The sequence below is a fragment of the Alexandromys fortis genome, unplaced genomic scaffold (genome assembly GCF_014885135.2).
Source record: "Alexandromys fortis isolate MF-2015 unplaced genomic scaffold, M_Fortis_MF-2015_v1.1 scaffold_132, whole genome shotgun sequence".
Lineage (NCBI taxonomy): Eukaryota > Metazoa > Chordata > Mammalia > Rodentia > Cricetidae > Alexandromys > Alexandromys fortis.
Genome location: NW_026068055.1, coordinates 3,197,693 through 3,216,711, shown reverse-complemented (window position 1 = coordinate 3,216,711; position 19,019 = coordinate 3,197,693).

Sequence of the window (19,019 nt, the reverse complement as noted above, 5' to 3'; positions counted from 1 at the left end):
CCAGCACCATTTGTTGAAGATGCTTTCTTTCTTCCATTGTAAACTTTTAGCTCCTTTATTGAAAATCAGGTGTTCATAGGATTGAGGGTTAAAATCCCGGTCTTCTATTTGATTTCATTGGTTGACTTCTCTGTTTTTATGCTAATACCAAGCTGTTTTCAATACTGAAGCTCTGTAATAGAGTTTGAAGTCAGGGATGGTAATGCCTCCCGAAGTTCCTTTATTGTATAAGATTGTTTTGGCAATCCTGGTTTTTTTGTTTTTCCATATAAAGTTGATTATTGTCCTCTCAAGATCTGTGGAGAATTTTGATGGGACCTTGATAGGAATTGCATTGAATCTGTAAATTGGCCTTGGTAGAATTGCCATTTTTACTATGTTGATCCTCCCAATCCAAGAGCAAGGGAGATCCTTCCATTTTCTGGTATCCTCCTCAATTTCTTTCTTCAAAGCTTTTTTATACAAGGCGGGGTGCAGGATGCATAGTGCAGGAAGCAGGATACAGGATTCATGGAGCAAGGTGCAGGGTGTAGGGTGTAAGATGCAAGAATGTTGGTGCGGGATGCAGGGTGCAAGGAGCAGTGATAGTACTCTCCACACATGGATACACCCTCCCAAACCAAACATTAATCTGTAATATACCTTTCCAGACACCCCCACAAGCCAAACTGAGGGAGAAAATGCTGTGAGATTTCTTCTTCCCAGTTATCTCTTTCTAGTTAAACCACATTCCTAGGTGAAGAGCTAGGTTGCTGATGTAGAAGAAAATAAGCTTATGTTTTCTCTGTTTGCTTCTTTTCCAGATTGGTGATCCCAATTCTCATTTACCAGGCTTAGAGATATGTAAATAATGACTACATTAAAAGGATTCAGCATGTTTTTAGTTGTGTGTGTTTCTCCCTCTGTGTGTGTGTGTGTGTGTGTGTGTATGTCTATGTGTAAAACAAAGTATTTAGAGAAGAAATGTGGTAGTTCTTGGAGGTCATTAGAGGAGTTAAGTGTAAGGACAGGAAATAATGCAAATGCAGAGAACTCACCCATGAAATTCTTAAATATATTTTAAAAATTAAAATATGATAATTTAATAATGGGCTGGAGAGATAGACCCATGGAAAAAGATTACTTGGCTCTAAACAAAAGGACATGATTTCAACTTCTGAGATACAAAAAATGGAAGGAGAGAAGTGACTTGTAAAAGGTATTCTCTGATCTTCAAAGGTATATCATGACCTTTAGGTATGCATGTGCATGCACATACTCACACATAAATAAACATAAATAAATACAATTTATAGGGATAGAATTAGATTCAAATCGAAAAATATAAGACAGAATTTTTAATTATCCTAGGCTATGTAGACCAGTTCCTATGAAATTTAATATATATGATAAGCAATAAAATGACCTGTGAAAATTTACTTTCTTTTTGTTTATAACTGCATATTTATTTTCATGAACATTCTTCTGCTTCATATATTTCTTTGTTATATAAAAGAGACGTTGGTAATTTTAACAATAAACATTCAATGGATATTAAAGTATTAAAAATTAATCTCATTCTCCAATGGTAAATATAAATAATTAAGTTAAAAATATTGATATAAATATCTATAAAGAATAACAAAACTTTTGTTAGTATGCATTTTTTTTTACTCTGAAGAACAAAGAATAGTAAACCTTGAAATTGTCACCAACTGTTTCAGTTTGAATAAAGATACACTCCACAAATAGTTGACTCATTTTTGTTTTCAAAAAGAGAATAAATGATATTGATGTGACCTTGCATACCATTTAATCACTCTGAGGTGCTATCAGCAATTAGAATATATTTCATGCTTTAAGAAGCCCACATTTTTTTCTGTTAGTGTAGGAGGCCAAAAGCCCAGGATGGTCTGTCGCGACTGCCTCGACCAGCAAGGAAGACAAAACACTGGACTCTTCTTTCAGCAGCTTATTGAGGAACCTTGAACATTCTTCGAATCCTGGGGAAAACCAACCCACAGCTAAAATAGCCTCTGGGTAGCCAGCCCCAGAAAGCTACTTGGGAAATGCAGATTGGTCCAGGTACAAAGAAGCAAGGCACATTCTCAGCCTAGGCTATATATGGGATAGTATGGGACTGAGAGCACATTCTTAGTCTTACCATATATGGGACAGTACGTGACTGAGAGCACATACCCACGAGGGGTTGGAGGGCGGAAACCAGCGCCATCTTCAAGGCATGGTACAACACAGCTTTCTACAATGGTCGGACTCATGGGGTCTGATTTGCGGTGGGCCTGATTACTGGTTTGTAGTTGGCCATGTCTCCTAGACACTTCACTGTGGAGGAAGGAGTGAAAGTTAAGTCCACCTATCTCATTATATAGTAGCACTGATTCTGCACCTGAGGACTCAATCCTTATTTATTTGTTGGTGACTGAAGTCTCCTCCTCTTGGCATCTGGAGTTCAGGTCTATCACATAATTGAAGGAAGATGCAGGTAGTATTTTGTAATGTTCTATAGAACAGCAAAAGGCATCCTTGTTTTCATGATAATAGATAGCATATGAGACCTGTTAATGTTGTCATAAATATGTCCAGCACATGGGTTGATTCTTTGCTAATCCTTTCATTTCATCCTTTATGTTCTTGTTAAATTTTTAGTGTCTTTTCTTATAATTTTGGTTGTGAGCATAGCATTTAAGAGCTGAGTCTTATCACCAGCCCTTAGTTTCTTTTCTAAATGCTGTAGTAAAAGAACCTGAAAAATAACAGAACCTAAGGGTCTTATAGAGTTTGTAGCAGAGTTGTCTTTGTGATTACACTGTCTGTCTTACTGATCTTAACTGTGCCAATAACTTGTGACATTCTGATTATAACTCAGTGCCTTACTTTTTTTTCTTCTGTATAAACAGCTCTTCAACAGAAAAACACAGCTATTAATTGTGACTGAGCAGACAACCAAGGGTATCAACTACACAGGTAGCACCATCATTCTCTTTTGGTCTAGGCAAAAGGATGATAGGTAACATGCCAAGCAGTTTGATCAGTATTGTCAGGGAAACACATGTCTTGGAGTCAGGAATAGAAGTTAAGGAGAATAAAGGAAAACATACACCATAGGAAAAAAGCATTCCAGACACTGGTAATATATAAACAGGGACATAAGGAATAATTTTCAAAGGCAGTAAGAAACTGACGAAGGGTTATGCTTTCATATAATTAGAGTGAAATAAAATAGACTATATAGTTCTGCATAATTACTATATTTTAAAAATCTATGGTCATTACACTTCCTAGAGTTCACACAGTCTGGGAATAGCATCATGGGTATCAGCCAGAGAGAAGTCTCTTTAAAGAACAGCAAGACTGTGGATCAGCCAAGAGAAGTCTCTTCTTATTCACAGCAGCAGAAAAGTTGGGCTTTATTTTTTTTTTCATTGGAGGATATTCAAATACACAGAAGACATTGAAAGTAAAAAAAAAAAATCAAGATAAGTAAAAAGAAAAAAATTGTTCCCAAACCCCAATTATATAATTAGTGAAAATATTTTTAAAAAGTAAATACTTTTTCAGATAGTAAATTGTTATTTCTAAGACCCTTTGTTCCAGAAAAAAAAATATCATGGTACAGGGCATTCTAGGTGGAAATAATTTAGTGTTTAGATGTGTATTGTGAGAGGATGAAAAGAGTTCTGAATAACAATGCTGTGTTGGAGTTGACATCTCTCCTTAGCTGGCCCTCAAAGACACAGGGCAGAAGACTATATAGCCTATCATGCATTTTTGAATCTCAATCTGAGTCAGAGGTAACTATCTGCAGAGTGAAAGATATGCTTCCACATAGACATAAAATAAACACATATTTTTGCTACTCTGCCTTTTAAACAGTGTTGTTTTAGTTTGTCCTTTCTCTAACATTTCCAAGTTAAAAAAAATTGATTTAGGTAACTGTTCAGTACAAAATATTTTTTAGAGCAGTGAAATGATTCTAAAACATTACTTTACTGTCAAATGCATTCCATAATACACTTGGTAAAACTGACAGATTGTAAACCACCAAGAATGATCCATCACTCAAAGATGAGCTTGTAGTGGCAATGATGCCAATGCAGCCCATCAGTTATGACAAGTATTTCCTCGTGAAGGTAGTAACAGGAGAATCTGTGTATATACTGAACCACTATGTCTGAGAACGCTTGTGCCTTCCAATGAATCTAACATTTCTGCAAAATAGTCTGTTTTTAATCACTAGATTTTCAAGTAAAAAGACAAGATCAAAAACTCAATTATCAATGTCTAGAAATTATTATTACCTTCTATAATTTAGCTTTCTATAACATGTACTTCCTCCCAAATATGTTGATTTAGAAGAGAACTGAATACAAACCAATATCTTGTTCTTCCTATAGAGCCTCCTTTTAAATCTGAACTTCCATTAATATGTTTGCAAGTCCTTATTCTACCAAGCACAGTATTAACATTTTATAATGATTAAAAAAAATATGTTCCATTTCCATTTATCTGTCCTTTTTTCTTTCTCAGAGTTATGTATTTTCTGTATCTTCTGTAGTCACCTGACATTATGTCTTTGGGAACAATTTATCACCCTTTTCCACTGTAGCTTTGTTGGTATCTTCACATACTAGAGTGTACCCAGGGCATGTTCCTCATTGCTCTTCCTATTAAGTTTTTTTTTTTTTTTTAATATCCTGAATTCTGTAGCTTGCTCTTGTTTTCGTCTCTTATTTTGAGCAAAGCACAGGCAGAATCTGGTGTGCTTTGATAAACACTGCAGACAGAGGTTGTCAGCTCCTCTAAGACATGGTATATCTTAAAGTGCATTAGGAAACTAAACAAAAAACAGGAACAATGACAATTTATGACTAATTGATATATTAGAAAAGTCCCCCTGAGACATCTGAAGACAGGGTGTTCACTCTCCCAGTTAACTTTGCCTAACAAAATGCTGTTTTAATTACTTATTATTGGTTCTTCTGACACCATCATATAAAAAATACCGATTATTGGATTTTAGTGTAGTTAAGTCTGATTCTGTAATTTAATCTTTTGCTACAATGTTGTATATTGCAATGTGAATTTGAAAACTTTAATCACAAAATATTCAATATTTTATTAATGGTGATTGCTCTCTTAGTTGTGGGTTCTACTCCTGTGATAAAACACCACAAACAAAGAAATTTGCAGGTGAGTTCATTTCAATATTCAATTTATAAATCCAAAAAAAGATAGGCAAACTCGGGAACTCAGGGCAGGAAACCAGAATCAATAAATGGAGAAGGTATCATAAGAGAATGTTGCTTACTGGTTTGCTCCCATTACTTGCTCAAGCTATTCTTTCTAGTATATTGGATTACACCATTTATCAGTCAAAAAACTAGATCACACATTTTACAAGCGGTCAATATGATAAGGGCATTTTAGCAATTAAAGTTTCTTTCCCCAGATGACTCTGGCTTATATCAAGTGGACATAAAAAAGCCAACTATGGTTGCCCACATTCATAATTCAGGAAAATTTTATAATGTTCATTTATTAAATTTATGTTTTCATTTTTATTCTTTATTTATCAAAAATAAATGAATATAAGACCTCATAAAGTCTTTAAGCTTCAAATGTTCATAATGTTATCTTTGTAACTCACTTATGTGGGTGCAGTCCATGATAAGCTAAGTATGGGCAGTCACCCAGAGGAAGTTCATAACTTCCAAATATTATCACGTGGGACTCTGGCCATCAATAAATTTAAATAGAGTCCAGAATCTCAGTAGTTTACTCTGAGGCAATGGTTGGTTGCAGGAGGAACCACAAGCTGAGATTATCTGACCCCCACCAAGAACAGACTATTCAAAGGAAACACCTGGCATTCCAAGCACTGTAGATAGGAACACCTGCCAGCAAACATTCACCAGGACACCCTAGGCAAATGTTAGCCAATCAGTGATCTTAAAACCTCAGAAACTCCTCCCCCCACCTTCACTACTATAAAACCTTATTCTGATTGAGCTTGTGGCTTTCCGGTTATTCCAATACATTAGATCTGCAGAGAGACTGAGTTTGCAAACTTGATTAAAATAAAGGCTCTTTGCTTTTACAATATGGGACTCCATTTTCTTGTTGGCTTTTGTGGGGACTTAACAGACTTGGCCATAAGAACTTCCTCACACACTACAGATCTCTTTAGATTCATTACCTGCAAGTTCTCTGGTTGTAGAGTAAGAATCTGTACACTCCTATGAATGATTAACTTAGGCCTTCCACTTATATGTGGCAGTTTTGTAACTGGGACAACTTGCAGAACTCCTAACACTGGTGTGAAAGACCTGGATAAATTCAGACCCCTTTATCGGGAAAAATAGTGCCAAAATCTAGGTTCAGTGACTAGCTGAAGATAAAGCTATATTATAATCTTGAGAATAATCTTGAGAAACAGGGAGTTGCCCCCTTGTGATTATCACTGGTATTTTTGGAATTTTCATTGACACCCTCCCTACCCCTTTGAATTACTGGGTTGTAGTTTCTTCCCTTAAAAAACCCTTCTCCCAGTTACTCAGGGTTGAACTCCTCCCCTGCGTGGGTTACGAGTCTCGGCCTCAGTGCACTGGTTCCTGTCCTGTCAAATAAACCTCATGTGATTGCAGCAAAGATGGTCGTCCATGAGTTACTGGGGGGGGGGGGGTTTATCCCGAGACTTGATTGAGAGTCTCCCCATACTGGGGGTCTTTCAGATGCAGGGACTATACCTAATGCTTTGGCTGACTTTTGCAGACACTGTTTCTCATACTTGGTTGCCTTGTCTAATCTTAATACAACAGTAGCTACTTAGTCCTACTGCAACTTTATATTGAAGAATTTTGTTGACATTTGCCAGAGACCAACCACTCACTGAGCAAAAACTGAAGAGCAGAAGATTGGGTGGACGGAATGAAAGGAGAAGAGGCAGCAGAAACTGTTGTCAAGTTGTAAAATAAATACATAAATTTAACTAGTAAAACCCCAAAACAATAACAAAAAGATTCATTACCTTATAACCTTATGACTTCCATAAAATTAATGAAACAGTTTTTTTTTTTTTTTTTTTTGCTTATTTTTAATGTTATGGTTTTGGCCCCTGGTCCCTTTAAGGGACAAGCCACACCCACTCCCTCCCCCATTGGATGAGGCAGGCTGATCTTCAGCTTCTGGCCTGAGCTCACTCTTTTCCATCTTCCTCTCGGAGAAGCAGCTTCTCTTCTGCCTCTCTCCCCACTTCTCTAATTCTCCCCTTCTCTGTCTCTTTCTCCTTTTCCTCTCTCTCTCTCTCTCTCTCTCTCTCTCTCTCTCTCTCTCTCTCTCTCCCTTCATCCTTTCCCCTCCACAACCTCCTGAATAAATATTCAACCTCACTCTGCAAGTCATGTCTATCCATGTCTCTGTCTCCTGCCCGCCTACCATGTGTCTCCCTGCCTGGGACCAGCCACTGCTCGAGGACTGGCAGCCATCTCTGCCTGGGACTGGCTGTTCCCAGGGCCCACTCTCTGCTGCCACATAGCCCGCTACTATCATTTGGGACCTACAGCATTTCTGCAACCTCCTGAATAAATATTCAACCTCACTCTGCAAGTCATGTCTATCCATGTCTCTGTCTCCTGCCTGCCTACCATGTGTCTCCCTGCCTGGGACCAGCCACTGCTCGAGGACTGGCAGCCATCTCTGCCTGGGACTGGCTGCTCCCAGGGCCCACTCTCTGCTGCCACATAGCCCGCTACTATCATTTGGGACCTACAGCATTTCTGCTGCCTACTGCCACTGCAGCATTAAAAAAATATATAAAATTTAATATGAAGAGAACTATCAAGATTTTATAACAAATTAACTAATTTAATTTTCTGATTATTATATTTTTTTGAATTTTTAAATGACTCATTAAATTTCTCACATTGATGTGCTTCTGTTTCTCTATCATCTTTCTCATTTTCTCTTTCCTTCCAATGTTTATCTTTTGTATTAAATTTTGATGCAAAGATTTGTTGGTTACTAACAGTTGATAGAATTTGTTCTAACTGCAGCAGCATATACTTTAATGAATTTGTGCCTTGATGGGTACTTGAAGGACTTTTTTTCTAGAGTTGTATCATTAAAATCTAGTTAGAATGTATATGAATGAAACAATGTATGGAAATTTTGTTTTTCTGGAAAGTAGCTCCAGAGAAGAATCAACAAAGCTAAAAATTAGACTATATTAAAATTGTGAGTGTGTAACTCTATGTGTGTTTATGTGTATGAATGTGTGTGATATTTATTCAAGCCATATTCCCTAATATTTCTTTTTTTCTTTGTTGTCTTGCAGTTTAGTACAAGCCTAAGGACTAATTATTTGTAAAGTTGTCAAAACCTCTTACCAACTTGTGATTTTAGTTATTTTTTTCTTCAAATTAAACCATTGCTATTTAAAAAATTGTACAAACCAACATAATTCAGAGGAAAATTAATTCAGTTAATGAAAAGACAGATTTAAAATGTTATATGAATATATTTGATAATATTTTAGGAAATATATTATTTGGAGGATTTATCTGACTAAATTATAAAAGGGAAAACATATGCTTACAAAAAACTATATTGTTTGTCCACATAATAATTTTAAGAATGTAAACATATTGTCAGGATTATGTTACACACTGTAAATTGAACCTCTTATGGAACTATTATTTTTCCTTTTTTATTTAAAACAATTTTTAAAATTAAATATGTTTTGATCATTTTCTTCCCTTCCCCCAAGTCTTACCAAGTCTTCTCCCTGGTTTTTACCCATCTAACTTTAATTTGTTCTCAAAATGCAAACAAAAAACAACTACAATGAATCCCCCAAACCCAAAAATAAATAAATAAAACAATACTCAAAAGAAACAAAGCAAAGCAAACAAGAAAACAAACAAACAAACAAAAAAAAACCCACAAAACTGTAACCAAATAAAAACACTCAAAAATGTGGTGAAGTTCTTTGTATGTTTGTCACATAATGATGAACATGAAACCTCCTTCAGGCTGGTTGATCGACCCAGTTTCAAAATATTGGAGAAAACTAATTTTCCCTCTCCCAGTAAGTATAAATGAGAGTTCAGTTGCTAACCTTTACCACAGTGGCTAGATTCTCATTCATTTGTTTATTTTAAACATAACAAAATAAATCATAAGATAAATCTATCACATCAAAGTTGGACAAGAAAAAACATCAAATGGCAAAGTGTCCAAGAGAAGGAACAAGAGTCAGATATGCACTCAGAATCCTATAAAAACTGGGAACCATATTATATACTCAGAGCACCCGATATAGACCTGTGCATGGTGCTTCTCTCTTTGTAAATTCATTTGTGCTTTACTCATTTTTTTTATAGGGTCTAGTTTTCTCAGTGTTCTCCATCTCCTTTCATTCTTAGACTTTTTCTGCCTCTTCATTTTCTTTATTGTAGATAAGGGCATGGGGGAGTCCATATTTGGGTTCATAGTCTGAGTTGATGAGGATGACTGACCATGTCTTTTCCTCTTCATGTGGTGGTCCTTAGCTGACCAGCTCAAGCTCTTTCAATCACATACTTAATTCGCTAAGTTTCCAGAGAAACTGGCTGGTTGTTTCCAGTCTCACCATTGAGGAGGCAGCTACCGGGAGATGAGGGACATCATTAAAAATCTCTTTACAAATAAAGAAAGTGGAAGGGAGAAAAACAAAGAACTATACAGGAGGCTTTCCAAGGAAATGATTGGCTATGCAAAAAATGACTTACTGCAGAGATGATTAACCTAGCAGAAGAAAGAAGGAACCTAAAGAGAAACAAAGAGGCAATCCTCATGGAGCAAAACACAACACTCTGTGCAGGAAGGTAAAAGTAGAGTGAGAAGGATTGGGAGCTGTATATACAAGGTATATGCAAAGAGCTCTAAAAGGCAAGACTCTATAATAAACCACATCTTGTCTACAAAGCTATGAGATAAATAATTGCCAGACACACTCCTCAAATTCAGGTGATTAAAGATGGACAAGGTCATTTATTAACAGAACCAAGTGAAGTAAAGCAAAAATGGAGACATTACTTTGATAACCTATACAATGACTCTAATACTGACAATATAGACTAGAATGAGAAGCACTTCATCAGCCATTCAAACACCAGAGTTGAGGAAATATTAAATATTGACAGGAGCAAGATAAATGAAGCTATCAAGACAGAAAAAAGTCTTGAAAGCCCCAGGGGTGGATGATATCACAGTGGAGGAGCTGGAGGTGGCTACAGTACACTCAGAATTTGAGGCGATTCTCAGAGTCTTCAGAGAGATATGGGAACATGTAGTGATTCTCACAGAATGGAAGTGCTCAGTTGGTGAGGGAGAATTGTCTGTATTCTGTCAATCATGTTTCAAATAAACACTGATTGGCCAGGCAGGAAATATAGGTAGGAAAACCAGACAGGAAGTAGAAATGATGTAATGAGAGCAGGAGAACTTCTGGGAAGTTGATTTCTCCCACTCCTGCCCAGACCACCAAAGCAGCAGGATGTGATCTGCCCCACTGAAAAAAGGTACTGAGCCACATGGCTAACATAGATCATAAAAATGGGTTAATCAAGATGTGAGAGTTAGCTAGTAAGAGGCTAGAGCTAATGGGCCAATCAGCTTATAATTTATGGAGACCTATGTGTGATTTTTCTCTGGGACTAAATAGTTGTGGGGGATCTGGTGGGAGGACAGAAAACAACAAACAAGTAGGCCTGGCCCTTCAAGCAGGAGCACTCATGTTACACTCCATCATAATCCCCATACATAAGAAGAGGAACAAGCTCAAATTACAGGGACATTAATTTGTTATGCTTAAGCACCAAGATCTCCTGCAACATTATCCTGCAAAGGGTTAAAGGCAGAACAGAGAAAATTCTAGCAGAAGCCCAGTACAGATTTAGAGCTAACTGGAGCACAATTGATCAGATCTTTACTTTGAGACAACTGGCAGAAAAACACAAAGAATTTGGAAAAGATTTATATACTTGTTATCTCAACTTCAGGAAGGCATTTGACAGAATTTGGAGGAGGGGACTTTGGGATACAATGAGGTTCTACAGATTCCCAAAGAAAATCATACTACTATAAAATGCCTCTAAAGATACCTTTGCAGCAGTCAAAGTCTATAGTGAATTAAGTAATTAGTTTAAGACAATCATAGCATTTTTACAGGGATTCATCTTCTCATCACTATTCTTTAATATATTCCTGAAATTAATAAAACCAATAGCCCTGGAGGATGAGGAGTTTGGTAGCAGATAGGTGGTATATGTATCAATAACTTGAATTTTGCCAATGATACAGCACTACTTACCGAAAGTCCAAATGAGCTGCAGGCCATGGTAAATAGAGTGCTGAAGTAAGTGAAAATCTTGTTATGAAAGTAAGCATTGAGAAGACTGAGATAAAAACATCAGAATGGCACTGGTCATTGTAACATTGTAATAAAGAATCAAAACAATCAACTTTGTCTACCTGGGAGGAAATCACATTTCAAAAGAGGGAACTATTTCAGATGTCAAGAGTTAGATAGGGATAGTGAAGACTGTATTCCAGGCACTAGGAAAGGTTTGGTCAGCAAAAGACATAACGACAAGGAAATTAGAAATTGAGACACTTTACAAAAATTACAGTACGAAACACTTGTCTTGAGCTGCCATTTTTCCAACTCTGAAACCAGGACAATGAAAGGCTCCTCAGATTGAATATGTTTAAAATTTCATGTCTCAGAAGATTCTAGGAATCACACAAAAAGACAGTCTGGGCAATGATGACATTAAAAAAATATCTCTAAGCCGGGCGGTGGTGGTGCACACCCTTAATCCCAGCACTCGGGAGGCAGAGGCAGGCGGATCTCTGGGAGTTCGAGGCCATCCTGGTCTACAGAGCTAGTTCCAGGACAGGAACCAAAGCTACAGAGAAACCCTGTCTTGAAAAACCAAAAAAAAAAAAAAAAATCTACAGAAAAAAATAAACTACAGAATATGTGTGGCAATGGCACTTTGAGATACTTTGGCTGTGTTAAGAGAATTAATGACAGCAGTGTTTTTAGAAGTACAAGAGATAAGGCAAACGGAAAGCCCAAACAATGCTGGATATTCAACATTAAGGAAGACTGTGGAACCTTGGGTATGACAATACACCAAGATCTGGGACTGCCAAGGATAGGAACAACCGAATAACTGCCATAAATGGACTGTCCATGCATGCTTAAGCATTGTTAAGAATAAATGATTGTATGAGATAAGGGCATGAGTTTTGTCACTGTATATTCTAAATCCATAATGCCATTCCTCCAGAGTTTTGTTGAAACATTGTTATATTTACATTATGTAGGATGAAATGGTTTGGTTTTATATATCTAAGAGCTTTAAAATCTATGACATGATAAATTGTGTATATTTTTTTTCCAATCAATAACTAGAGTTTTGTTTACCTCTACTGAATAAAACATTTATATCAATTAGTTGCAGTTTCCAAAGTTAAAATAAACTTCGTATATTACATGTCAAAACCACAGAAACCTTGTGATATGAAAACTCTGATGACTACATGAATGATTTGCTGTTTATTTTAATAAAATTTGACAAAGAGAATTCTATCTGTTTATCTTTGAAGTCTTACTCTAAACAAAGAATAAAAAGATGGATATATTCATTTGTATGCACATGTTTACATATGTATATATACTTATAATTAATTGAGGCAAATATTCAGAATCATAAACCAATGATGTTTTAAATGATATTTATAGCTTTCTTATTCTCAAATACATTAAAGACTGCCTTGAAAAGAAGATTCTAAAAATGTATATAATTTTTGTGTAATTATGGATATACACTTATAAAACATCAATGCCACAATTATATATCTTAGAGTCAAGTTTTCTATTTTATGATAGTAAAACCAGCTGAATTTATGGACTGAATACAAACTGATGTTTATTTTTTTTGGCAAAAAGTTAAAGCTATGTAAAATGAGTGTGATGGACTGATTTGTTCAATTTTTCTTTTTTCCAGTGATTTCTGAAACACTTATCTTTGATTATTGCTCAAAAATCAGAATTATTTTCATTTTATCATCCCAAATAATGCCGTCAGGATTTATACTCTGCCATGAATCCCTAAAGACATACAATTTTAAATATTTATTATTATTTAGTCTTTCATTTCTAAAAATTAACATTATAATTATGTATATATGATTCTTCAGCCTAGTGTATATTGTATGACTTCTGTGAGAAAATCATTCATTTTTCAATTCTGTATATAATTGCATGCATACAATATACAGTAAGAAAATAATGCAAAAATAAAATCTGAACAAAATTTGACTCCATTACCATATCATTTGTTAACTGTAGGAATCCTGATACATTTATTCTAATATTATTTACTTATATCAATGTATATACTTTATTAGAATAAAAGTCATATCAATTTATCATTAATCATTTATTCACTTTTTAGTTACAAGATTCTATATATTATTTTGGTCTTTACATTAATTATATTGTGGATGTTTTTAGTGTGAATATACATACTTCCCTAAATACTGAATAACTAGAAAATTTCTAAACCTTTATAACATAAAAATGCTACAAAACCATCAGGCTGTATTTATTTTTATATTGGTTGGTGGTGCATGTATTTGTTCTTACATATGTGCTATGTCATATTTTGAAAATCAAAGTACTCATTGATAAAATTAGCTCTCTTCTTTGACCATATAAGTTCTGGTGATATAATTTGGGTCATCAGGCTTGGCAGCAAGAACTCTTACTTGTTGAGCTCAGGATGTCACTAGCCCAGGATCCTGTGAATAAGTACTGTGGCAGAAGTTTAATGAGGTTACCTGTGTTCCATTTCCTGTTGAGACAAGAGGTTCATTATGAGATTGTGGATCTGTCCCTATGGCTAAGTCAGTTGGAATGATGGGATGTCTCTTTCCTTGCAGTCATTATCTTGGTCACCTCTGTGCTCACATTCTTTTCTTCTTTTGTAAACAGTATCTAGCCTTCCAGGATTTCTATTTAAATTTGTTTAAATAGTAGCTGGTGTTCCTAAGGTAATAATAATGGAAAGTTTTAATGTCTCTTAAAATGTAGACTGAGAAGTAATCTCTGCTTTGCTCTATTGGTTAAGAGTAAATGATAGGACTGATTCAAAGTTAATGAAAGATAATGACTTCTAAGCTTGTGTCCATAGTGGAATCTTCCATTGGAGAAGACTTCATAAAATCAAGATGACAATGATAAGCAATGGCTATTTTCTAAAGAAATAGCCATTTAGAATGTATGTGCTGTTTAATTGATATTTATCATCTGAAAAATATTAGTGCAATTGATTTTTATACTATAGTTGTGAAGAATTGTGATTTGTTCAGCAAATAGTAAGTATAGACTTCTAGTATGTTTTTGCTTTGAGTGTTTTGTCATCTGTAAAATGTTTTTTTAAGAAACCTCATATCATAGTCAATAATAACTAGAATCACTCATGCTTTAATTTTTAACAAGTAAAGAATAATGTGAAATTGTCAAACTATTTTATATTTCTGATGATTACTAATATTTGTTTCTCTGATTTTAAAATTGTTAAAACATTTATGTATAATGTCATTGAAACATGTTTCAATTAAACCTACATTAGAAAGATACATATTTTAGCAGAAACAGGATAATTGTTCTTTCTAAATTATTTCAATATTGGAAAACATAATCCTATAGTACTTCAACTTTGTATAATCAATGTTAGTAACAACTTGTGATTATTTGTAATAGTAGAGGGGCACTATGTTAGAATGTGATAGTGATTGTTTTGGTAATTTTGGTCAGTAAAAGCATGTGCACTTGTACATATCACCTTTGTACTTCTTTTATATTTATTATCAATAACTTAAGGTGGACTCTTGGACTTTCTAATTTTAGATTTTCTTATAACATAAGGGTTTATATTTTATATAACTTTTAAATTTGTATTATTTTCCATAATTTGTTTTGCTTTAAAATACACTAAAGTTTTGGCTGCAGAAATGGCTAAGAGTTTATATGATGGTCCAACTGCTCAAGATTGGAATTTGGGTTTCCATAAACTATATCAAGGCATTTAAGGTTTCCATAAGCTACATATTTCTTGCAAGCAAGATGGCTCAATGTGTCAAGGTGATTGCCAAACTTTCTGGTGATCTGAGTTTCGTTGTTGGAACCCACATGAATATAGAAGGAGAGAACCAGCTCTACATTTTTCCCTCCACAATACACATACACAAACTTATATATACATTGGATTTGGCAGCAATCACATATAAATTGTTCCAGTGTTGGTCAGGGAGTTTTCCCTTTAGTTGTCTTACTGATTATCTGTCTACCTAACACGGTAATTCCTAGGTTCAGTTAGATAGTCTGTCTCAAAAAAGATGATAAATTATACTACAGAAGTCATTATGACATTGACTTCTGGCCTCCATGTATGTGCTCATAATCCAGCATACTCCATATATGTGTGTGTGTGTGTGTGTGTGTGTGTGTGTGTGTGTGTGTGTGAGACAAGGACACAAAGAATAAATAAACCAATTAATAACAATGTATTGATTTGGTGTAGATAATTTTTAGTACATTTAAGGCATCTGTGCTGAAAGTTTTCCAATTGAAATATTGAGAAGTCAACACATTCTTCTAAATTTCTAAGTTACAAAATTGTTTTGCCTACAATAGCTCCAATGAGTACATGAAAATGACAGACATCTTGCCGTGCATCTTAGTAATTAGTTAAGTGCTTGTCATGTAGCATTAAGAAACACATTGATCCTTATGCCTCTTGAGGAAGCAGATAACTGAATTTGATTTAACCCAAATAAATGCTCCCTAAACAAAATTATTCATTAATACTTTCATTTAACTTGTGTTTAAAATATTTACTTTTAATTTTTTACATAGCTGAATGACTATGCTTTTAAAAAATGTATGTACTCCTTTTGCTGGCTTTAACAAGTCTTTTTCACGTCCGGCACAATAGGCTGAAAGTCAGATAGCAACTGAATTGCACCACATAAAACAGAGCCCCAGATGTCAGGACTGATACAATGCCAAGGAGACAGAACTATTTACAAGCAGGTTGAAGATCTAGAAGAGACACTGGAAGTTTCCTCCATTAATCGAATAAATCTTGCCTCTAAATTATGTTCTTTTGTTGCTATCAATTCAGAATGGAGGCAGACATGCCCAGTATCCTAGCTGGAAGCAAAGGCAAAGCCTCACTCTTTCTTTTTCCTTTATGTTTTATCTATCAATCTGCAAATTAGGCAGTTATTTTTGCTTCTTGTTTTATTTTTGGACATTCATTATAATAATACAATTTCTTTTGAACTCTTTAGTCTCATGATAACTTTACCATCTATACAAAATATTTAATTTAGAAGTCTAATATGCTTTTCTCGGGTCAAATATTTACTTATATTTTTATTCAGATAAAAATGTATCACATCACTAAATTGTTCCAAATTTCATCATAATTTAAAGATTATAAATATAAAGTGATAAAATATGCCAATATAATTTTAATATCCATAACTTCAGGATATGTTTACATAGCAATTGTTATCATTATTTTAAAGTATAATTATAAAATATGTGATTATATGGTTTTTAAAGTTAAGAAAATATAATTAGCTTGCAAGCAAAATGAAACTAGCACATTTTTAGATAAATATAAAACTTTCATTCAACTGTCATGAAGAAAATGAAAACACATGTTCACATTGACTCAGGATATCATGCAGCCCAAGATGGTTTTAAAATTGTATCCTAATGCTTCAGTACCCAGAGCTCTGAAATTGTAGGTGTGTTTTGCCATAAAAGCAAGTTATAGTACTTTGTGTAAGACTAGAATCTAGGAGTTGGAGGAAGCCTCTGCTCCTGAAGTCATGCTTGGTGACTTGTCTGATGAAGGATAGGTTGCTTGCTGTTTCCAGGTCTGGAAAAGCCTGAGCTTAGGGAACTCACATTGCTCCACAAAGCTAATTGCTCTCACAAGCGAAGAAAATTATCATTATAGGATTTTAGGAATAGCACATCTTTCTGACCTTTTCCAGGGACCCCTGAAATAAGGAAACAAGTAAAATAGAAGCTTTAGTTTGGTTGTTGCCTGGCTTGTGACTCCAGGCTTGTGGTTGTGTAAGTCTTTGGTTTCATGAAGATTTCTTAACTGGCATTATTTATAGATCATTTTGTTGTTTTGAATTATACCATGCCTCTGCATCTTTTCTTTAATTTTAAGTGTTATCTTTTATTCTTAACATTGTGTTCTGCTTGGCAAGTTCATTTTGTAACTCATATGACTCTGTTTTCTCTATCTCCCATCCTCCTCCACATATTCTCCCTATTCTCTCTTTCTTCTTATCCTTCTTTTACAGTTTATTTTTTTTTTTTTTTTGGAACTGGGTCTTACTCTGTATTTCTGGGTGCCTTCAGTTTGCCTGAGATCTTCTAACCTTTTGCTCCCAAGCGCTGATTACAGGCATGCACCCTATTCTCTTAATGACTACCAATTAAGCATGTGTGTAATTTGGGAAAACCCTGGCAACCTCAAATCCATAAGTAGTCAGAAAATTAGGAAACATCTAAACCATAAGGGAGTTTGAAATGATTATTTCACTTCAAAAAAGATTTATAGTGATTTTACATAATTTAGTTTATATGGAAGGTAAACAGCATATAAATGGATACAAACACAAGATTTTTGGTATATAGACCTGATGCAAAAAAATCTGCTTAATAAATGTTTTGACAAGTGGGATGAGAGCATATTTCTGATTCAATAAATATTTTTCCACAGATAGTAAATTTGTTAGGTTGAGAGTTTACCTCCATATCATTGATTACAGTCCTGATTTTGACAAAAAAGTTGCTTTTTCATATTCCTACATTTTTCTTTATCATGAATTAAGCTACGATCATACTTTCACTTATTTTTGAATAGAAATGAGGAAAGGTGATGCAGGAACATCACAGAGGTTAAGCCTTTGATTAAGGATTTGGCTAACTTTAATTGACTGTTCGTGAAAGTCTCATTTTCCTATATTATCTCCATCTTCTAAAATATTATGTAACACTTTTACTTCTTTGACATTTTAACATACATTTCTGTGTTGATATCTTTATTTGCAGTGTGAGGAATATTGTTATATTTGTAACAAACAATGGCAGTTTGCACAGCCTAATAGAGGACTGTGTACATCAATTATAATCAGTGCCCATTTGATTGCTCAATTCATCTATTTACTTCTTATAACTCATGACTAACAAAGAAAACAATTAAGACTCTTGAATTTAATTGTTCACAACATGGGAATGTAGAAACGTGATTAAGTAAATTTGTCAATAAGCTTATCTGCTTTGTCTCAAATGGGAATAATATGATCTGAATTCAATTTTCAGAACCCATATAAAAAGTAGATGTGGGTATGTATATTTGTAATTTCAGTACGAAGGAAGTAAATATAGAAAAAAGCCTAATATTTTTCTCCCTCGCCAGTATAGACAAATGAATAAGCTCCAGTTTTACTTAGAGAACATATCTCAAAAAATAGGGTCAAGAAAAATTAAGAAACAAAAGTGGTATGGACTTTTCCATACAAATGTATATACAAGCATCCACAATAAACACATATACACATCATGACTTCATATGCATGCATTCATCAAATAAGTATACACACACATACATGCAAGCATGCACATGTACACAATCCTATCCATGTAAAGTTTGCTGTACACATGAGTTTATCATGGTTACTTATAGGAACACAACTGTATACTACCAATGAATTTCCTGGAGAATTTGCTGATAGCTACACCTTACTAATAAATTACATCTTTTGTATGTTATTCTAACATTGGGTTGAGAAGGATACCTCACAATTTGCGAAGGTCTTATCATTAGTTTGTGGCTTTTTTTTTAAATATAATTTTTTATTGAAAAAAAAAA